The 20,269-nt window shown below is 37.5% G+C and overlaps 1 non-coding gene across 1 annotated transcript; it reads right to left on the bottom strand.

Annotated features, from left to right (window-relative positions):
• Window positions 1-18,572: 18,572 nt before the first annotated feature.
• On the bottom strand, window positions 18,573-18,679 carry LOC141589132 (small nucleolar RNA R71). The gene has a single exon (XR_012520082.1). It is a non-coding gene; the product is annotated as a small nucleolar RNA R71 (small nucleolar RNA).
• Between the last annotated feature and the right edge of the window lie 1,590 nt (window positions 18,680-20,269).

Genomic DNA, 20,269 nt, shown 5'->3' with positions numbered 1-20,269 from the left:
TAATTAAATAATAAATCCCCTTGGCCCGAGTTCGTAACTCGTCATCAAATAATATATTCACATGACTTGTTAAAAGTCAAATAATACAAGGAATTAATTATCTCGTATCTCATACAAATAATTAATTTATTCTATTTGGGCGTCATCCTATAGGTGTGACCTAAAGGGATCAGCTGATCACCGCCGTCACACGACAGTAATGTCAAACTCTAGTCAGCCAATCATTACCGATTAACAATGACCAGCTGACAAATAAATAAATAAATCCCCGATATTCCTTTTACGAGATTTATTATGTAAACGCACTTATTGTGGAGGACACTACTCCAACAATCTCCCACTTGTCTGACACAAGTGTGCGTTACCAATTCTCTTGTCCAATAATATCTCCCACTCAATGCAAGATGTCTTTCAGGTCGTTCTTGCACGTGATCATATCATAAAGTGGTTTCCTCGATCAGGAGAATGACTGTCTGACCGGATAATCTACTATAGATCTCATCCGAGCGTGGCCACGCATTTACAGTCATCTCTCCTCGAGTGGCCTTGAGATAGAATATGACATAAAAGGACAATCCCGTTGACCTATTTTCTTCATTCGATATAAATCACAATGACCCAGTAAATGCTCATCGGCCTCCTTTTACGGTGCGACCTAGAACAAAAACCAAAGCCACCGGAAAACCGTACCAACTCAGACAAATAGTCATCAGTCTAAAGAATTGACTCGAAGGAATAAATAGAAGTCCTCGCCACGACCTAGCAACAAAAGGACTCTATAAACGGTCACTGTCCGACAAATTGTCTCACAATATGCCTATGTAATCGACCGATCATCACTATGACCATATGACAACGAACTGTCATCTATCGCCTTACAATCTAGTCACTCCGAGACGTCACCTCATTAAGTAACTAGGGACAAAATACAATGTTAATCCAGTTCACTTAATAGGGTTCGACATTGTCTTTACAACCTATTTGGAGAAAACAAAGTATATAAATTCAGACATAAAACTGAATATAACGATAAATGCAACTATCATATATGAAATAATAAATACAATATTTGATTATTACATATCATATAATTTACAACAGTTCTGGCATTCGTCTCAACCCCATAGAAACTACATGACTATCATGTTTAGCTTGAGACAATGGCTTGGTTAAAGGATCAGCGATGTTGTCAGCTGTCCCAACCTTACAAACTGTAATTTCTTTCCTTTCTATTAAATCTCTAATTACATGAAATTTCCTAAGTACATGTCTAGACTTGTTACTAGACTTGGGCTCTTTTGCTTGAAAAATAGCCCCACTGTTATCACAATATAAAGTGATAGGATCCTCGGCAGTCGGAACTACTTTCAGTCCCTCTAAAAATTGCCTAATCCAAACAGCTTCTTTTGCAGCCTTCGAGGGTCGCAATGTACTCAAACTTCTGTTGTAGAATCGTGATCCACGACTCTTTGAAACTTCTCCAACAAACCGCCCCTCCGTTCAACAAAAAGACAAAACCAGCCTGGGATTTCAAATCATCCCTATCGGTTTGGAAACTGGCATCCGTATAACCTCTTATACGTAATTCAGATTCTCCTCCAAACACTAAGAATGAATCTTTAGTCCTTCTCAAGTACTTCAAAATATTCTTGACGGCTATCCAAAGACTCTCACCGGAGTTTTCTGAAAACGACTCGTCATACTCAAAGCATACGAGACGTCAGGACGAGAACACATCATAGCATACATGATCGATCCAACAGCGGAAGCATATGGAATCGATTTCATGCGTTCAATATCATTAGGCTTAGTAGGACACTGTGACTTACTCAAAGTGATCCTACCGCCCATAGGTAGAAAACCTCTCTTGGAGTTTTTCATATTGAATCGGTCAAGAATCTTATCGATATATGCTTCTTGACTCAATGCTAATATCCTTTTGGGTCTATCTCTATAGATCCGGATACCCAAGATGCGCTGAGCTTCTCCCAAATCTTTCATTTGGAAGTGATTTCCCAACCACTTCTTGACAGAAGCAAGCATATCAACATCATTCCCAATGAGTAATATATCGTCCACATAAAGAAGTAAGAAAACAACTTTACTCCCACTAAACTTCATGTATAAACATGGTTCCTCAACACTTCGAGAAAAACCATTCTGTTTAATAACATGATCAAAACGATGATTCCAACTCCTTGACGCTTGCTTAAGACCATAAATGGATCTCTTAAGTTTGCATACTTTGTTAGGATTTTTAGGATCCACAAAACCCTCGGTTGTGTCATGAACACTTCCTCTTCCGTAAACCCGTTCAGGAAGGCGGTTTTGACATCCATTTGCCATATCTCATAATCATGAAATGCAGCAATCGCTAACATTATCCGAACAGATCTAAGCATAGCAACTGGTGCAAAAGTTTCATCATAGTGTAAACCATGAATCTGAGTGAAACCTTTTGCAACCAATCTAGCTTTGTAGACATCTTTATGTCCATCCATGCCGATTTTAATCTTGAATATCCACTTACACTGAAGAGGTCGAACATCTTTAGGTAAGTCAACCAGTCCCATACCGATTATCGTACATGGAATCCATTTCGGATTGCATGGCTTCGAGCCATAGCTTAGAGTCTGAACTCATAATAGCTGCTTTATAGGTCTTGGGTTCATCACTTTCTAAAAGTAAAACCTCATAGTCACCATCTTCCTCGATAATACCAAGGTATCTATCAGGCTGGCGACTAACCCTTTCTGACCTCCTAGGTTCAGAAGGAACAATAACCAATTCAGACGTAGAAGGAACATCTTCCTGAAGTGTCACATCAGTTTGTGGCTCTTGAACTTCATCAAGTTCAAATTTTCTCCCACTCTGTCTTCTAGAAATAAACTCTTTTTCTAAAAAGACAGCTTCACGAGCCACAAACACTTTGTTCTCGTTACTATTGTAGAAGTAATATCCACATGTTTCCTTAGGGTAGCCTACAAAAATACACTTTTCAGAACGAGGTGCAAGCTTATCGTCGGATTTGCTCTTGACATAAGCATCACAACCCCATACTTTCATGTATCGCAGATTCGGGACTTTCCCTTTCCATATCTCATATGGAGTTTTGTCAGTAGCTTTAGTGGGACTTTTATTAAGTGATTGTACAGCAGATAAAATGGCAAAACCCCAGAATGACTTAGGTAATTCTGTTTGACTCATCATCGATCGAACCATATCTAATAAAGTTCGATTCCTCCTTTCAGCCACACCATTTAATTGTGGTGTGCCAGGAGGAGTTAACTGAGATACAATACCACGGTTTATAAGGTGATCTTTAAAGTCATTGCTTAAATATTCCCCACCACGATCTGATCGTAATGCTTTAATCTTCTTATTTAATTGGTTTTCTACTTCATTCTGAAACTCTTTGAATTTATCAAAAGCTTCACTTTTATACCTCATTAAGTAGATATACCCATATCTACTCATGTCATCGGTAAAAGTAACGAAATAGTCATAATTACCTCTAGCAGTGACTGTCATTGGGCCACATACATCGGTGTGTATTAAACCCAATAACTCACTAGCTCGAGATCCTTTTCCTAGAAAAGGTGAACGAGTCATCTTGCCTAGAAGACAAGATTCGCATGTACCAAATGATTCGAAATCAAAAGGTTTAATTACACCAGTCGACACTAGTCTTTTAATGCGCTTCTCGTTGATGTGTCCTAATCGACAATGCCATAAATAAGATAGATCAGGATCACCTGTTTTGAGTCTTTTATTGTCTAAATGATAAACATCGTTGCAGGTATCTAGAATATAAATTCCATTGATCGAAATAGCTTAGCTATATACAATCCCATTAAGTGAAAAAGTACAACACTTGTCTTTAATTACAAAAGAAAACCCTTCTGTGTCTAACACAGATACGGATATTATATTCCTAGATAGCGTTGGTACAAAATAACAATTATTAAGATGCAACTCCAAACCCGAAGCTAAACTAAGTACATAAGTTCCTACTGAGACGGCAGCTACTTTAGACCCGTTTCCCATTCGGAGATCGACATCACCCTTGTTTAGCTTTCTTATGCTTTTTAGGCCCTGCAGATGATTGCACAAGTGAGAACCACAACCAGTATCTAATACCCAAGTTGTATTTGAAGCATAATTTATGTCTATCATAAAAGATTCAGTTAAGAAATTACATGTCGGCTTCACAATGCCAGCTTTTATGTCATCCAGGTACTTTGTGCAATTACGTCTCCAATGTCCCTTGTTATTACAATAATTACAAGTATTTTTAAGAGGATTTCCCTTTATGGATTTTGGCTTGGTAGAGCAATTCGCAATTGCTTTACCTTTGCCCTCCACCTGAAAGGGCTTCTTACCTGCGTTCCTCTTAAATTGCTTCTTCCCCTTCACGTTAATCGCAAGCACATCTTTCCTCGTACTCCCACTCAATCCCATGTCCTTCTCTGCTTGCACAAGAAGAGAATGGAGCTCATGTAAACTCTTTCTCATGTTTGTCATGTTGTAATTTACCCTAAATTGGGTAAATCCCTTGACGTGCGAGAGAGAGTGGAGCACTCGGTCCACCACAAGTTCGTCGGGATCTTGCATCCCAACCCCTCTAAAGTTTCCACGTACTCAATCATTTTAAGTACGTGTGAACTTACAGTTGACCATCTTTGAGGTTAGCCTCAAAGAAACGGATCATGTGTCATCTTGAATTATTCTCGGGGCTTGAGAAAACATAGTTGAAAGCCTCGAAAATACTTCATGTGCATCACGAAACTTGACACATTGCCTTTGTAAAGCAGGATCCATTGAAAAAATCAAAACATTTTTTATTGCAGCGGAATCCTTTTGATAATTTGAAAAAGCCTCCCTTACATCGGCAGTGGCCCTAGTACTAGGCGAAGGGGAGAGGGATCGACAAGGTAGCGTAATTTGCCATCACTGCGGCGAAACTAATCGAAGTTGTTCCTCCCAATCTTTAAAATTACTACCGTCGGCTTTTAATACATATTTGTCCATAAATGAACGTAGCCATGAATCTCTAGCTATTGTGGCGGTTTCACTAGTAGAAGTCATCGTGATTACTACAAAGGAAATAAAGGAAAGATTAACATTTATCGTCTAAAATATTTAACTTGTGAAACTATTTAACAAGTTCCCATTTATATAATGATCTCCCACTGAATTATATAAATGATTCCAAGATCCAATTTTATATAAACACGGGCACGGTGGACCGATTCAACCCACATTTATATAAATTTGGTGAGTCAACAACTTTGACTGATTCTACTACTAGAACTCTTGGTTGACGGATTTTCTTAAAATCTATCTTTTAGCCCCAGAATAAATATGGGCACGGTGGACCGATTCAACCCATATTTATCCCGTTGAGTCCAACCAATTTTCACGCGTAATAACTTTTATTACCCTACTTACCCAACGTAAAAAGAGTGTACCTCGGTGATCCGAACCTACCTCTAATGAAGAAGGGATTCATAGGTGCTATTATTTGGTAAGGCTTAATCTCAATTTTAAACAAATGTGAGAGATCTTATCAAATTAATTGTCTATCACTTTTAAGTGAACTAAATTGGTGAATGCTAGACAATTAAATCGATAACAAAAGAAATAAAACATGTAGTGACGATTTGGCATGAATGCATAAAAGAATTAAAACAACCAAGTCCTAATATGGCCACCTAGTTAATCTAATTAACTAAAAATATTACACTTCGGAAACCAACTCCTTGGTCCCTTGAGTCTTCATAAATAGGCCTCCTTCTTTAGGATTTCGGAACACCTTTCCGAAAACACCGTCTTCATGAAAACTCCGTCTTTAGATGCTTCATCTAATTACTAATAATTAAATTACATAACAATTCCCTATTATACAATTTGTAATAAAATTAAAATAAAACTATTAATTAATTACAAATTAGGCGTCTGAAATCGCAATTAATTACAAAACAAGTCGATATTCCCTTACATTTCGGGAAATACCAACTTCTACCTATGGCCATATTAGGAAAAATTACATAATTATAATTCTAAAAACCATTCATCTAAATGAATAATAAAATGCATTATGTAAATATGACATGCCAAATCGTCTAACTTACCAACAACGATCATTTGAGCTTGCTTTGACGGAATTTTTACCAATAAAAATTCATAATCAATTCTTAAAACAATTTTAAGACTTACTCATCATACTAATCTGGTCTATTATCAAAATAATCATTCTCAACAATTATCTTGATTTTATATGGGAATTAAAACACAATTGTGACAAAAAAAGATATAATAATTCACAATTATCATATAAAATTCCATTTAATATAAAATTTTATGGAAAAATAAATTTCAAAACTATGAACATTCTGGTCTTACACCCAAAATGCCATGCAAGTGAAAATTGTTGGTTTTAAATTTATTAAAAATGATTTCACAATTTTATCGGTAAAGCGACAATTTTTACGATTTAATTCTAAATCAAACCATAAAAATTGAAATTACTTAAAATAAAATTTTATACATTTTGGAACAATTTCCAGGAGCTAAAAATTCAGAAATTTCGAGCCCAAAATTAAAATCAATATTTATTTGCAAAATAACCATTATTTACCCATTTTTATCAAATAAAAATTAATAAACAACCTAAATTAATCACATTAATTTATAGTATCTACTTATCTCATAAATAGAACATGCATATGGTTATTTTTAAATAAACATGCATAAAATTAACATGCAATACAATTTAATTAACTCTTAATTAATTTTAATGCATTTTTACTCAATTTTATGCCAATTTAAGTTATAAAAAGTGGAAAAATTTAACAAAAATCAAATTTTCGTCCCATATCATCCTTAGACCAGATTATATACATGCAAGACTATATTATGTGATAAAACGAATTTTAGTAACATAATATCAATTTTATTAATTTATCTCATAAATTACCAAAATCGTCTTAAGACAACATGCATGTATTTAACAATGCTCTGATACCACTTGTTAGTTATTTAGACCATATTAATACTCATCTTATGATATTAAAATTACAAAATAATTATAAATGGTCTAAATCTACATGCATGCAAAAGAAATGTATAAAGGATGGTTTTAAACCATCTTAAGACAAAAGTTCCTTACATAGCTATAAGGCAAATATGGGCACAACTCAAGGACTCCTTCCTTGATGTTGTTCTTGAGCTAAATCAACAAGGATGATCCTCCAAGAACACAAATTACCAATATAGGTAATCTCCTTTGGTGGCACCCAAGAATCAACCCAAAAGCTTACTAGAATTACTAACTAGATAATTGTAGTAACAACCTTGTAATATGTAATATTATTACACTAATAATATTATATAATGTATATTATTATTGTGAATAATATTATGGAGTAGATATTATGATCAACAAATTGATCAAGCTTTTGATGAAGATGATGAAGAAAAATATACAATCTTTTTCTTCAAAATAAACCGGCCAAATGAGAGCATTTTGAGGATTTTTGGTCTTCAAAATCAACCATGCAAATGTGTGTAATGATGGGTATATATAGTGATCTCATATGTAAACAATTCATAGGAACATCACATGTGATTTTCCACTAAATTGTTGACTAAAGTGGTCTCTCATGAGCTTCTATAATTCGGTCCAAATGGACACATTTAGTCCATTTCAATTTTCAACATTTGTCCCACAAATGCTTATAAGTCTTATATTTAATTATCTTACATAATTAAATATTAATTTAATTATTTAACGGTTAAATAATACGAATTAACCACTAATGACTACTTAACTATTAAGTAATCATGAGACCATTTTATCAACATACAATGTGTTAATACTATCCCATTTAGCTAATTTTACAACTTCTTGTAAATCAAATAGCTAATAACCTTTACCTCAAAACTTATATACACATCTCGTATTAATTAACTATTAATTAATAAATTTATTAATTAATTATCAAATAATTAAATAATAAATCCCCTTGGCCCGAGTTCGTAACTCGTCATCAAATAATATATTCACATGACTTGTTAAAAGTCAAATAATACAAGGAATTAATTATCTCGTATCTCATACAAATAATTAATTTATTCTATTTGGGCGTCATCCTATAGGTGTGACCTAAAGGGATCACCGATCACCGCCGTCACACGACAAAGAATGTCAAACTCTAGTCACCAATCATTACCGATTAACAATGACCAGCTGACAAATAAATAAATAAATCCCCGATATTCCTTTTACGAGATTTATTATGTAAACGCACTTATTGTGGAGGACACTACTCCAACAATAATTGTAATCGTTTAGTTGAGTGCACGCTTCTAAACTAGTTAACTTGGTTTAATTCAGAACTAGATCGAAAGATTGGAATTAGCAGACCTGTTATGAACAGTATACTACACTAATGAGGATGAAAGTTAAGTTAGTTGTATTCTAGGGCGGATAGCGGACCGAAAGGACCTTTCCTTTACTTTTCTCACATTAGATCGTCTGAACTATTTATGACTGAATTGATTGATTGCCATGGTGAACCGACTTCTTAGCATACCTCTCTTTATTTGATCACATCTTTAATTCTCATTACTTTCATTGTTCTTTTCTCTTTAACCTCTTTTAGTTTATTAGAAATCAATTTAAAACCCGCAGATTGTTACCCGACAGACTTAGATAGCAGATAGATATATTAGCCTCCCTCTGGAGATTGACCCTACTTCCACTAGCTTCTGTTAGTTGTTTTAGGTATTTATTTTTTATACTAAACGACAGGTATCAAATTTTGGCGCCGTTGTCGGGGAGGCAATTAGCCTATTTATCTGCATTTTTCGTTTGTCTTAGTGTCAGGGAATTTTTAATTCCTTGAGACAGTTCGTATTTATTTCCTTTAGTTTTGTTTATGCCCAGGTCTAACAGGTCAGCATTAGTGCCAGCTGATCCTGAACCCGAGCGGACTTTTCACTATAGACAAAGCTTGCTGAGAAAGAATCGTCAAAAGAAAGTCTTGAGTACTTTTGAACCCGATCTCGAACACTTTTTATTTGCAGAAGGCCAGTCTTTTGAAGAAGACAATTTTATTTCTACTGCCAATTCTGTGAAGATGCCTAACATCGCGAGTCATTCTAAGCCAACAACTGCTTCGTTTCCTAAAGGTTTCAACCTTGCAATAGAGGATGGCTGTACATTTGACATTCGGTTGTCTTATATCAATTTGGTCGAGAAGAATATATACCACGGGGTAGCTGGTGATGATCCGTGAAAATACCTGGAGGTTTTCACAAACTACTGTTCTACCATTCCTGCCACTAAGGGAATGACGCATGATAAGATTAAGGAGGTTCTATTTCCTTTCTCCTTAACTGATGGAGCCCGAGAGTGGCTCACTGATCTTGATAGAGCTGCAGCTGGGATCACTAACTGGGAGACCCTAGCCCTAGCCTTCTATAAAAGGTACTTTCCTCCACAACGAACTAATCAGCTGAGAGGGAAGATCACGAGTTTCAAGAAAACTTCAGACGAGAACTTGTATGAGGCATGGGGTCGGTTTAAGAAACTTGTGCGGTCTATTCCTCATCACGGTTTCGATTAGTGGTTTTTGTGCAACCAATTTTATAAAGGGTTGTATGACGATCACCGTGCTATTTTGGATGCTGCATCAAATGGTCGGTTCCAAAAGAATATCGACGATGACAAGGGTTGGGGAATCATTGAGGAGATGGCTACCCATTGTGCTGAATATGGGAACCTAAGAGGAGGAATTAGAATGGTTTCTTATGTTGATAGTGCACTTGTGGCTTAGTTAGAAGCTATGAATGCCAGGTTTGACAAGTTGGAGTTGCGAAATGCTGGAGATCAACAAACAATTCACTTGTTGAATAGACAAGAAACCGTTTCATGTGAGAGGTGCGGTAGTAATGACGGTCACACTGCTGTAGACTGTCTAGCTGAGAAGGTGCAGGTTTTTGCCTTTCAACAATATAGGCAAGGGGGCTCCTATTATAACAATCAGAGTGGAGTCCATCTTAACTTGAGATGGACTAGTCAAAATGTATTGAATCCTACACATCTACCGCAATAGCAACAACCTTATGTTCTACTTCACAAAGCTCAACAAGGCTTTTAAAAGCCTCCATCTTTCCCACCGCCGCAACAAGGTGCTTCTTCCACTGGTATAAGTGATGTGGCTGAGCTGAAATCGATGATTCAGTCATTGACAATCCAATTACAGAAAAGTGACCTACAAAAAGATGCATCAATAAAGTCACTTGAGTCACAAATAGCTCAATTCGTCACCAATCAAGCTTCGAGACAGGCGGGTCATTTACCGTCCCAGCCTAATAAGAAACATCATTAGACGGTAAATTTAATTAATCTGAGGAGTAGTGTTTCCCATGAGGGACCTAAAATGCCATCTGAAAGTGATAAATCAGACCCGGAAGTTGTAGTTCCTGAACATGAATAGTTGTCACTTGACGAAAATATGCTGAATCTGAGAAAACTACTCGATCGACTAATCACGGGAGGTCGATCGAGACAAAAAGCTGAGGAAACTACTCGATCGAATGGTTCTGATGTTCGATCGAGTATTGTTAAAGTAGGAGCTTTCGATCGAGTGAGTAATAATACTCGATCGAGTGAAATTGATGAAGAAATTACTCGATCGAAGGGAAAGCATGCTCGATCGAGTAGAAATGAAGCTGATCGTGTTGATTCTTTGGAAAAAAGAAATGAAGGTTTAGAAATTCACATCATTGTCCCTTTCCCGAGGCGATTGCAGAACAGGAAGGCTGAACAACAGTTCGGTAAGTTCCCTAAAATTTTAAAGAGCCTTCACGTAAACGTTCCCTTCGCCGAATTGCTAACCCATGTACCCTCTTACATGAAATTTATGAAAGAAATTTTAACACGTAAGAGGCATATTAATGACCACGAAACGGTAGGACTGAAGTGGGCATTGCCCTAATTCAAAATAAGACACCAACCAAACTGCCTGACCGAGGTAGCTTTTCTATTCCATGCCATATAGGGATCCATTTAATTGATAATGTGTTATGTGAATTGGGAACTAGCGTGAGTGTCCTACCATTGTCTCTCGCTAAGAGACTTGGTTTGACTAAATTTCATTGTACCAACATAATTGTGCAGATGGCCGACCGTACTTTATCACGGCCCCTAAGTGTCTTAGAGGACATACTTGTAAAGATCGGGAAATTCTTTATTACCGTTGACTTTGTAGTCTTAGACATCCCCGAAGATTCTTACACTCCTATCATTTTAACACGACCATTCTTATTTACTGCTCGCACAGTGATAGATGTTAGGGGAAAGACTCTTACTTTTCAGGTAGGTGATGAGGAGCTGATTTTCTATCAGTCCAATGTTTGTAGGGCCCTTATGCAGGTTCAACCTTGCAATGCTCTACCCTCTATAGACACCAACACAGATTCTCCAGGTGATAATATTGAGTCGTGTGCTGCGATTTTAATACCTCCGCCTCGGACTAAGAGCGATATGGAGGACCATTTTGTCGTTTCTATTGTTGAAGGTATAAACAAGGTGGATATTGGAGATTCCGTCGATAAAAGTACAATGAAAGTCAAGCTCACAGATGGAAATGATGCCAAGGAAGATGCCAAGGAAAAAGATCATGAACGGGAAAAGAAAGACAAAGGAAAGAAGAAAGTGAAGGCGTATGTGGACGCGAACTATTCTTCTTCAACCAGTTCAAATTCATGGAGATCAAAGAGGACGGTCCGCGATGCTGAAGGGACCTCCTCCAGTCAGAAGCCCTCATGTGGGCTATTTAAGTGTTTTGGAAGATAAACGAAAAATGTCCCGTTGTAAAAACTTTGTAATTTGGATTTTTGTTAGACATTTTTTGAGCTTTTTAGACAATAGCGTAGTTAGTTTATAGCATAAGACCGAATATAGACTGCGTTTTGTGGATTTGGTTTTTTCGGGAAGTATTTTTTTTGTTTTTATGCAGGTTTGGGGAAGATATGCTGCATTGGGATGCATGCCAAAAGAAAAAGCCTCGATCGAGCACTATTTGTACTCGATCGAGCAGAATGCCCAAGTAAAGTCTTCGATCGAGTAAACAAGAGTACTCGATCGAAATGTCCAATTTGAGGGTCCCTCGATCGAGTTGTCATGTACTCAATCGAGAAGAAATGAGGAGCTAAAGTCCTCGATCGAACAAGTTGATGTTTTCGACCGCGTAGAATCCAAGGGGATGGAGGAAGCGTTCGATCGAACAAATTAGATGCTTTCGATCAAAGAAAATGGTGAAGAAAGCTCTCGATCGAGTGGTTTCAAATCACACGATCGAGTGAAAACGCTGATAATATACGAGGGAGTGTTCTTTTTCCCTTATTCTATTTCACTTCTACTTCTTTATTTCTTCCTTATTTTCATGATAAAACCCCATTAATTCCCCCAAACCCTCCGTTTCTTCCCTTTTTACCAAATAAATTACCCAAAAATCGTTCCTTGCAATAACTTCGACCATTGCCCTCTAAATCCCCCTTGAAATTTCGTGTTTTTATTGGGTTTTTCTGCGATTAGGGTTTGCGAAAATCGGGTTTTAATCCGATTGTTTTGTGCTTATTTGTTGATTTTAATAGCAAATTCTTCTTGGGTAATTTGTCAAGTAAGTCCTTCTCCCTATTCTTTACGGTTTAATTGCGTTTTCAAGCCTTATTTCTGCAATTGGGTTTCAGATTTTCGAAAATTGGGGGAAAATTTGGATTTTAATTGTTTGTTTTGATTAGAATCTGTTTGTGATTGTTAGGATGGTTAGTAGTAGTGTTTCCGCCACTTCGTCTGTTACTGCTCCATCTACCTCATAGACGGTGGTCCCTACTGCCACTACCGTCACTACCCCCGGTGTCACTGTTACAGCTGTTGCCCCTGTTACTGCTACTGTTACTACTGCTGCTGTACCGTCCTTGGTGTCGACCCCTGCTGTGTCGACACCGTCCGTCACAGTTACATCGTCTGCTCTTGTACCTCGACCGATTTCTGGTCGCGCCCTGGACTAGCTGTTGCCGCTGCTGCTTCAACTTCACGAGGGGAGGGGGGTTCTAGAACTGTTGCCCGTTCCGCCTCTAGGTTCGTGGCCGATGACACCTTGGATTCTCTTGCTGAGTATCCACATGTACGATTTATTAACCCTCTCCATCGTCTTCGTTTTATGCATTTGATGGACTGTGACATTACCTCTACGCGTTTTTTGTGTCGTTCTTCATTTAACAAGTTATGGATCTTAGAACCCGTGGCTGAATTATTAAACGGGACTGGGATGACGGGTTTGATCACGATGAGAGCGCTCACATATAAGCAAGTGACCCTCGAGTTTTTTAGCTCTTTTACATTCTCATCCGCTGCCTATGACACTGACCCGGGGAGCTCTTGTATTTCATTTCGACTGTTTAACCAGACCATTCCTTGGACCTTAGCCGAGTTTGGGAGGAGGTTAGGTTTGACTTGTCATGACCCTTAAGATGCTCCTAAGAAGCTCTTGTCTTTACTTTGGCCCACTCTCACACAGACTCCCTTTTACCAGAGGAAAGTGGCTCACGTCCATCTTCCCCTAGTACGTTACTTTCTTCGTCTCCTCGGGGAGACGATCTTTGGCCGCCACGAGCCTAACAACGTTAACAACGTTGAGTTGTCTATTTTAGCAGGCTATTTAAACATTGATAGTGCTGGCCCCTTCGTTCTTAACATTGCTTATCTGACAGCTCAACATTTTAATGTTGTCGGGCAGAAGAGGAAGGGCACGATTTCCTGTGGTGGGTTGGCATCCCACATCGCCCGTAGCCTCTTCACTAACTTCCCTCATGGCCTGACACATGTAGATAGGAACGTGTACATTGACATTAACACCATGTTAGCGATGTTTTGGTTAGCAAAGGACCAACGGACTTAGAAGATATGTGGTTCCGAGTCCGTGACATTACCTTTTCACGACCTACCATATAGATTAGAATTCATGCATAGTTACTAATGGCCAAACCTATTCTTTTCTACACTAGAAATGGTGTTTAAATCGGTTTGGGGAGGTTTGATCATAAGTGACCATAGTTTAAAACATGCATCATATAGTATAGTTTAGATTGCATTCATTTGTGATATATGTCATATAGAATTGCATTTAGTTATAGCATGCATTCATTCATACCATATCATTGCATTTGTACTTCAATTTCCATAAAATCAAAAAAATTCAAAAACATATATTTCCTTTTTATTCCTACTCCTACATGTACATTGAGGACAATGTCCAAAATAAAGTGGGGGATGGGAATTTATATTCCAAAAATGCATAAAAATTGAAAAATTTCGAAAAATCACAAAAATACGTCTTTAAATTTCATAAAACAAAAACCCATAAAAATTTGAAAAATTGAAAAATCCAAAAACAAGTTCATTTCCTTTATAGTGTAGTCTTGTATATATTGTGTTTGTTCTATCCTTTTTCACATTGATCGACTATGCCACATCCGAGACATGAGGATATTGAAGACCGCATGGTATGATCTTTCCAATCTCCTTTTTCCTCTTTATGTTAATGACTATGTGGCTTTATTTTGATTGATGCGGTAAAAATAATGTGAATTTAAGATTGCATTTAGTTTATTTGGCATATTAGTTGGTAGAATCATATGCATTAGGATGTTTATATGTTAGTTGCATCATGACATGTAGTTGCATGTTAGAAAATTTTTGCGAAACCGTCTTGTTGGGAAGCTTGACAAGTGTATATAGGCCCTAGTAGATGCTTTTTCTTCTTAAGACTTTGCTTGTTAGAATACTTGTAAAACACCCTAGGATGTGTCATGCTAGTATCCTTTGACCCATGGATTAAGGCCTAGTCAAGAGTACCTTGTGGTGTGATAACTCCTTGGCTGCCGTTTATTCCAAGGTGACCCTTGAAACCATGCATCCATCATCCATGTTCTACCACATTTTTGTCATCAAAGGGAATGGGCACAAAAAGAAATCAATTTGAGTTCAATGAAATGAAAAGTGAAAGATAGTTTATTAATCTTTCCTTTAATCATTGTTCAAGTTTATTATTGAGTAATTCAAGTTTATTATTGGGTAATTAGAAGATTATTGGGTTTATTGGGAGATTGACAACCTTCCATCAATCATCAAGTTATAATAATGCAAAGAATAATAGAAGAACTTGATGATTGATGGAAGGTTGTCAATCTCCCAATAAACCCAATAATCTTCTAATTACCCAATAATAAACTTGAATTACTCAATAATAAACTTGAACAATGATTAAAGGAAAGATTAATAAACTATCTTTCACTTTTCATTTCATTTCATTGAACTCAAATTGATTTCTTTTTGTGCCCATTCCCTTTGATGACAAAAATGTGGTAGAACATGGATGATGGATGCATGGTTTCAAGGGTCACCTTGGAATAAACGGTAGCCAAGGAGTTATCACACCACAAGGTACTCTTGACTAGGCCTTAATCCATGGGTCAAAGGATACTAGCATGACACATCCTAGGGTGTTTTACAAGTATTCTAACAAGCAAAGTCTTAAGAAGAAAAAGCATCTACTAGGGCCTATATACACTTGTCAAGCTTCCCAAGTAGACGGTTTCGCAAAAATTTTCTAACATGCAACTACATGTCATGATGCAACTAACATATAAACATCCTAATGCATATGATTCTACCAACTAATATGCCAAATAAACTAAATGCAATCCTAAATTCACATTATTTTTACTGCATCAATCAAAATAAAGCCACATAGTCATTAACATAAAGAGGAAAAAGGAGATTGGAAAGATCATACCATGCGGTCTTCAATATCCTCATGTCTCGGATGTGGCATAGTCGATCAATGTGAAAAAGGATAGAACAAACACAATATATACAAGACTACACTATAAAGGAAATGAACTTGTTTTTGGATTTTTCAATTTTTCAAATTTTTATGGGTTTTTGTTTTATGAAATTTAAAGACGTATTTTTGTGATTTTTCGAAATTTTTTAATTTTTATGCATTTTTGGAATATAAATTTCCGATGTGACCATAATTAGCACATATTTAGCCCCCGAATTAACCTTGTTCCCATGCTTTTTAGTGCATATTTGGGTCATTTCTTATCTTTAGTTCTTTATTTTGCATATTCTTTGAGATTTTGATCCCTTGGTAGGAAAGGAGTAAGAATCTTGCATTTTCATGGCAAAACGAGACTAAATTGATCGAATTCAATGACCAAGCATCAAGGAGAGACAAGATTAGAAGGCCTTTGTACATATTATAGTAGAAGAGCAATGTTGAGAAAGGATCCTTGAGTCCCCAAGGAAATCCCCAAGGAATTTATGAAGAAAAGGGAAGAAAAGAAGAAGATGTCTTGTTGAGTGACAATCCGTGCGGATTGTCACCAATCCGGCCGTCCACGTCCACCTGCACAATCCGTGCGGCGTTGCTCTAATCCGCTCGGATTCCACCTCCACAATCCGCCCGGATTCCCTCGAATCCGATCGGACCCCATCATCACCAGAATCCGCCCGTCCCGACCTTATTTCGCCGGATTCCAAAGACAGCGTGATTTCCTCTTCTCCAAGCTACGAAGAAAGAAGCCCTTCCTTCGAAAAATACCGGCTCCTCCTTGCTCAATCTAAAAAGTGTAATTACTAGTTTAGCCCTTAGTTAACCCTAATGCATCCTCCCTAATTTCCACTATAAATACCCCATTAGTCTAATTAGAGGAGCATGTTCTTCTTATCAATAATTTGAGTAGTTAATATCAATCAAATCTCTCTTTAGTTTTGTAATCAACAATTAATCAAGTTCTAATACAAGTTTTATTTCCTTAATCTCTCTTTTGTTCATCCTTTATTTTGGGTAATTGAAGATTATTTGGGCTATTGTTGGGAGATTGACAACCTCTCAATCAAGCATTCAAGTACTTCTTTTATCTTTGCTTTATTATTGGAATCATTAGTAGGTATAATTCTCTTAATCCCTTTTTAATTATTGTTAATTACTTTCATTTATTCATCATGTTTCATATTGTTGGTATGATTGACAACCTTGCTAGCATGATCAACATGATAATGAGTGAGTAGTCTCTTAGCTAGGGTTAAATGGGTGATTAGGGGAAACCAACATGGGGAATGATTCATGCTTAAATTAATATGCTTTCATGTTTTATTTGCTTGCTTGTTTTGATCTCAACTCATGCACATGTTATATTTGAAGAAATGCTAAGCCTATGAATCCTTGCAATTACTATCATCTTCTATTTTTTCAATGAGACTTGTAAGACATAACCCAACTCGAGTCTCATTAGACCATGCATGTTGTTGAGTAGGGAATTTTAAGTCGACTTGTAGGTGTTGTACAATCTAATCGATTCGGCTCCAGGACCTAAACTTTCCTAGGATTGTAAGATATAACCCAACTCAATCCATCACAACAATAATTGCTTGCTTATAATTTGAGAACATGTTTGTATGATCAATTCCCATGATTCCCCTATGATCCCATGACACCCTAGTGCTTTTAATCAATTGTTTACACCCCTTTCATTCATCTTGCTTGTTTATTTTCATTGCTATTTTAGTTTAGTGACCTTTTACATCAACCCAATTTGTGACACCCCTTAGACACCACTAGTTGCAATAGAAATCTCATTTCAATACCCGTCCCTTGGGATCCGACCTTTACTTGCCTCTTTACTAATTGTAGAGTTGTTTGTGAAGTTATAAATTGTGTTTTGATTCGACCGTGACCCAACGACCACATCTTTAATTGTGAACACGAAACGGACCGATCAAAAATGGCGCCGTTGCCGGGGACGGAGTTTGTTTGATTTAGATTTCCTTTTTATTGTTATTAGTTGTGTCTTTCTTCGCCTTGGGGAAGTAAAACTCCTCAAGGTTTGTTTAATTGTTTTCAAGTTGTTTGATATTTTGCATGTCTAGAAGGTTACAAGGTGATTTGTTACCTTTTGACCGTGAAATCGAAAGAACCTTGACGAACAATAGGAGACTTGTTAGGAGGAATTTAAGAGGTATTAGTGAAGTTGTTCAACCCACTAGTGAGTTCGTCAATCCTTTCGCAATAGAAGGAGAGGAGAACTCATTACACAATACCCCACAAAATCCACCTACAATGCCTAAATTCTCGTCACACTCCGTACCCACCGAGGAGAATCTACCAAATGTTACTCCTACACCGCAACATCTAACCGGAAATTTTATTGCCAAGTCCGCCTTAATCCAATTAGTTGAGAGGAGCCAATGTGGGGGGATGCCTAGTGAAGACCCTCATTCTCATATGGAAACCTTTTGCGACTATTGTGATGCAATCTCTTAAACGGGCGTGACTCAAGACCAAATTAGATGGGTCTTATTTCCTTTTTCTCTAATCGGCACCGTGAAGCAATGGTTGAAGGGCCTTGATAAGGCCACCCTCGGAATAGATTCTTGGAAGAAGTTGGCTCTAACTTTCTACAAAAAATTCTACCCACCGGAAAAGACTAACATGCTAAGAGCTCAAATTACGGGTTTTAAGCAAAGGGATGAAGAATCTTTGTATGAAGCTTGGGAGCGGTTCAAGGGAACTTGTCGCTCATGTCCTCACCATGGACTTAGCGAATGGTTTTTGGTACAACAATTTTGGAATGGTTTATATGAAGATTCTAGGAACATTCTCAATATGGGATCAAATGGAATGTTCACCGAAGTTGATGACAATCAAACATGGAACAAGATTGAGGAAATGGCGGTCCATAACTCACAATATAGTAGACCTCGCAAGGCTACTAGAGGAGGAAAGCATGAAGTGGACTCCGTTACTCAATTGGGTGCTCAACTTAGTGCTCACATTGACACAATCAACTTGAAGTTTGAACAAGCTATGGCTAGACTTGAAGAAAACTCAAAATCATCAAAGCATCATGTTAATGCCATCGATCAAGACCAACAACAAGGGCCAAGGTCTATTGAAGACCTCTACCATGATAATGAACAAGCTTTTGATTACTTTTTCAAGGTGTTGAGCAACATCAACAACACCTTGGACATGCCCCCTTGACATCTCATCAAGGATGAGAGTTTGGTGGAGTCCTCCCTAAACCACCACTTGTAAATATTTCTAACTCCCTAACTTACATTTCAATTCTTGTATTGCATTTTTGTCATCTTTGGATTTTTATTTACTTTGATCAAGATAATTGTCATGTTTGAGAAAAGTGAGGGAGGGACTAACAATTTCAATTGATGTGTAGTGCTCTACCTTAGTGTGGGGATGACAATTGCCTAGGCTATCCATGCCTTAGTAGTGCCCCCACAATAAAGAACACAAGATTTGAAGAAAGAATAGAAGAATGGTAAGGGAGATGCATTGTGCACGGATGGAACTGAATCCGGGTACAAGGGGTCGATTCCGAACGGATTCCAGAGAATCCGCCCGTCTTCAGTAATCCGAGCGTACTGGGTCGAAGACGCACGACTTTATAAGCTGAGATTTTGGAAGATTTTTGACTCTAAGAGAATCCGGGCGTCCTGAACAGCAATCCGCCCGTCTCTGCAAATCCGTCCGTCCTGGACTGAAGACACCCGTCTTCTCTGCTGAGGAAAACAAGAAAAATTTCCTGGACTAAAATCCGTCCGTCTTCTGGCAAATCCGCCCGTCCCGCATCAAGAAAATCCGAGCGTCTTCTTATGAATCCGCCCGTCTTTAGGCGAGTTTTATAAAACCCAGAAAGAGCAGAATCCGCACGGATTGGGCAGAATCCGCACGGATTGCCCCTGCAGTTCAAAAATTTCGGTCTTTATAAAATCCCTCCCACCTTCCTTCATTCATTCATTCATTCATAAACACTACCCACAACATCAAAACCCTCACCCCCTCCATCACAAAAACAAAATCCCTCAACAACATTCACCAAAAACAAATCAAATCATCCTTCTAACAACAAATCAGTCACTCCTTCTTCAATACAAATCAAAACCAAGCACAAAATCTTCAACCTTTGGGTCAATTTTTGATTTCATAAAGGCAAAGCCTTTCACCTTTAAATCGATTTGGGTACACTAAAAATTGAAGATTTTTTCTTTTCTTGGTTAGTTCATCAATGGCAAGGACTAAGGGAGCAACAAAGGCAACAAAGGCACCAAAGGCTAAGGCACTCTGACAAAGGCAAAAGGCTCTTCAAACAAAGAAAGCATTAGCTATGG

The sequence above is a fragment of the Silene latifolia genome, chromosome 6, assembly GCF_048544455.1.
Source record: "Silene latifolia isolate original U9 population chromosome 6, ASM4854445v1, whole genome shotgun sequence".
Taxonomy (NCBI): domain Eukaryota; kingdom Viridiplantae; phylum Streptophyta; class Magnoliopsida; order Caryophyllales; family Caryophyllaceae; genus Silene; species Silene latifolia.
This window is presented reverse-complemented; position numbering and strand designations above follow the sequence as displayed.